We start from the raw sequence: 4072 nt of genomic DNA on the forward strand, positions 1-4072 counted from the left end.
GGTCTCCATCTCATTGGCTTCTGCTTCATGTGGGGTTCATCCGCTTCATCAGTAAATTTCCCATCATCGGTAACAGTCACATCAGTGGTAGTAACTTCACCAAGAGTTTCACCGTTTCCCTTCTCAAAACTGAGTAGAGTTTCTTCTTCGATGGTGGCTAAAACAACACTGTAACGAACGAACGTTAACTTCAACAATACCCTGTGACTGCAGTTCAATTACTCACTATCTACACACACATTACCTTCTCCTCTTTTATATACCAGCCTACCCTATCTAGCAAATACTAGAGCATTCATGAAAAAACAAGATAGTTCTAGAAAATAGAGGGCGCCACACCAGTCACGTGACCTCGTTGACGCAACAATACATTTGATAAAGACAAGAACCTACTCAATAGTATGACTGAAGAAAAGGATCTTGGCAAAGTGATGGATATATCACTCAAAGCTAATGGAATTTTAGGATAATTATTTCTATACAAATCACTAGTTAGGCCTCACTTGAAATATTGGTCTTGCTTAAGAAAGGATATTGAATTATTGGAAAGGATTCAGAGGAGGTCTACTAAGATGATTCTGGGGATGGAAGTGTGATCTTGTTGGATTAGGTTAATATGTTTTATTATTTTCTTTTGGGAAAAGAAAAGGTGATCTTAAATTTTAAAAGATTGATAGGGCAAAGGCCTCTCAGTTGTTTATGCTGTGTTCTGGAGAAACTTTGTGATAGGACAGAAGTTTAAGGTTTGGAAAGGACAGGCTAGTTAAGGCTGTTTTATTCTTATAAAAAGGATGAATGGCTTATAGAATGAGTTGTCAACAAGAGTTTTTAAAAATTGGAGTTGGTTATTTTTTGAAAAATGAAGGGTGTGCAGGGACAACCTTAAAGGGCCAAATTGTACCTTTATGTCCAAACACACAGTAGGAAAGACTGCAAGATGTGAAAAAATAATAAAATAATGAAAAAAGGTGTTCAAAATTGGTAAAAAGGCATGTTTGACAAAATCTTTATATAAATAAATATGTAATATATATAAATATATGGAAAAATAATGAAAAAAGGTGTTCAAAATTTGTAAAAATGCATGTCTATGACAAAATCTTTATATTTATTTGCAACGTTTTGGGCAAAAGCCCTTCGTCAGGCAGTTTAAACCATGTTACATTGAAAAAAAAGGCTTAGACAGTGTCATTGAAGGGTTAGGATATAAAGAGAATCTAAATTACATATGTACTGCTTGGAGCACGTTACAAAAAATATTATTAGAAGGAATATTGTTGAAGCAGTTCTATAAACAATTTTAAAAATGGAAAACAAATATTAAAATGGTAGAGATTGGATTTTAGAAATTAAAAGGACACAGAAAAGTAATAAACATAAATTCAAGAAAATTATAAAATATTAATTTAATAATAATGATCAGGGAAATATGTGTAGATGGTAAAAACTTAACAGGGGGTGGCAAAGAGATAGATGGAAGCTCTAATCACTTGAAAGAAAAATGTTCATTAATTCCGTATAGTGAAAGAGAATTTAATTTAAATATGTGTTTATGTTCTAGGCTTTCACGATCATACTTGTTGTGGGGAGGGGGGGGATGTAATAAAATGAGTACACTCATGTCATCAATTCCATTGTAAACTTGGGAGTTGAAGTGTTTAGGAACTGGGTGGTTGAGGGTGCCATTGCGTACATGTTGAAGATGTTCATTAAATCTGTCATCTAATCTGCATATAGTTTCCTCAATATAGAGTTGTTTACATCTAGTACAGCAAATACAATAAATAATGCACTCTGGTGTACAGGTGAATTAGGCGTGAAAGGTAAAGGTAGAACTGGACAGAGTCGATAAGTTGGAGATATAATCATATGTAAGGCAAATAGTTCGCCTGCACAGATGAGTCCCGTTAGTTTGTGCAAGTAAAGACAATTCAGTCCGTAATTTGGAATGTATTAAACAGTCTTTCAAGTTCCTCTCACGTTTGAAAGAAATTCATGGTGGGGTGGTAAAAATGTCACGAGATGTGTTGTCTATTTTTAGTAAGGTAAAGTTGCATTGGACAATTCTACAAATCTGTCTGGTTAAAGGATAGTATGTAAGAACTAAAGGAACTCTGTCACTATATGGTTTGTCCTTCAGCTTGTGATTTAACTGAATGTGGCAAGTTTAGCCTTTTCAGTGGTGTTGCGGGATAGTTCTGATGTGTAAAATTACGAGTCGTTGTTTGCTTTACACCTGAAGTCAGCGTTGTCAGAGCGTAGACGTCTCAAACGTAGGATTGTCCCTTAGGAATAGCGTGTTTGTGCTCAGAGGAATGGAAGAATTAAAATGTAAATAGGAATGGCTATCAGTAGGTTTGTAATGTATGTTGACAATAAATGTAGATGTGGAAATGTCAATAGTGATGTTTAAAAAGTTAGCTTTATGACTAGAAATTTGGGAAGTAAATTTAAGAGACGGATGATAAGTTTCGTCATAATGAATGAAAAAAAAAAGGTCAAGTTCATCTTTGTGTCCAGTAAAAAGACGCAGACTATCGTTGATGTATCTGATAAAAATATGTAGGAAGTTTGTGGGTGAAGATACTGAAAAGTTGTTCTTCTAAGTAACCAACAAAAAGGTTTGAATAGGATGGATCCATTTTGGTTCCCATGGGAACACCTTGTAACTGTTGATATGTTTTTCTGTGAAAATCAAATGCGTTTAAAGTCAGTCAGCCAGATTATGGTGTCTGTAGAGTGATATATAATTTCTTCTTTTGTTAAGAAAATGTTGTTTAAGTGCAGTGAATTCATCGTTGTGTGGTATAACAGTGTATTGAGATTGAGTGTCCATAGTGAAAATGTAATCAATGGAGGTGGCAAGTTTGTTTAAGAGATTAAGGACATGAGTAATATTTTTAAGAAATGTAGGTAGGGTTTTTGCTAGGGGTTGAAAAATACTGTCAAGGTTAGTGGAGATCAGTTCAGTGGTGTAGTTACAGGCAGAAACTATAGGGTGTCCTGGACACCCGGGTTTGTGAACTTTGGGTATCATGTAGAAAAAGGTAACTCTGGGATGTTGAACTATAAGATTTTTGACAGAAGTGGGAAGGTGGCTAGATTTGATAAGTTCTTCTATACTATCCTTAATGAGTTTCTGAAAATGGGGAAGAGGATCGTCATAGAGAGGTTTATAGAAGGTGGAGTCAGTTAGTTGCTTGTTAGCCTCTTGAACATTCAGATCTTTATGCCAAACAACAACAACAGTGCCACTTTTGTCGGTTGGTTTGATGATGATGATGTCCTTGGAGGTTTTCAGGGTGGATAAAGCAAATCGCTCATCTTTGGAGAAGTTAGGCCTAGTATTAGTATTCTTAAATTTAAAAGTGTTGATTTCAGCATGACAGTGGTTGATAAAAGTATTAAGGATTTGGAGATCTCCTCCTGGTGGTGACCAGTTTGGATTCTGAACTTCAAAGCAGTTGAAAGGATCAGATGGAATGTGTGTTGCTATTGTAGGTGCGATACATATAGAATCAACTTTCAGTACCTTCACCCACAAACTTCCCACCTTTTATCAGGTACATCAACAATATTCTTGGTCTTTTTACTGGACACAAAGGCAAACTTGACCTTTTCATTCATTATACCAAAACTTATCACCCAACATTTCCACATATACATTTATTATCAGCATATGTTACAAACCCACTGATAGCCATTCCTATTTACATTTTAATTCTCTCCATCCCTCTGAGCACAATCACTTCAGGTGTAAAGCAAATGACATGACTCATTATTTTAGACATCAGAACTATCCTGACAACACCATGTAACACGTAATGAGTTCTAGAAAGATTGAGGAACATTGCAAATAATCCAGTCTTTGCTAGGCACCCTCTATTCTTGTATATAAGTGTGCCAGACAATGAATCAGAATAGAATTGCAGAGATAGAGACGGACAGTTGTGTCGAGCGCGGTAGCAAGTAAAGTGTGTGAATCGTTCCTTGTGAATTATAGCATGTGTTTAAGTTAAAGTAACTGTGGAAATTAAGTTTATTGCAAAATTGTATTGAGAAAGAATACACC

General features: G+C 35.4%; 1 long non-coding RNA gene across 2 annotated transcripts in view; it reads left to right on the forward strand.

The window, feature by feature from the left end:
* The window catches only part of LOC111083785, a 10416-nt gene that overhangs the window by 2693 nt on the left and 3651 nt on the right, over positions 1–4072 (forward strand). The gene's annotated exons all lie outside the window — the stretch shown is intronic.

Source organism: Limulus polyphemus, unplaced genomic scaffold, assembly GCF_000517525.1.
Source record: "Limulus polyphemus unplaced genomic scaffold, Limulus_polyphemus-2.1.2 Scaffold11201, whole genome shotgun sequence".
In the NCBI taxonomy this organism is placed as follows: Eukaryota; Metazoa; Arthropoda; class Merostomata; order Xiphosura; family Limulidae; genus Limulus; species Limulus polyphemus.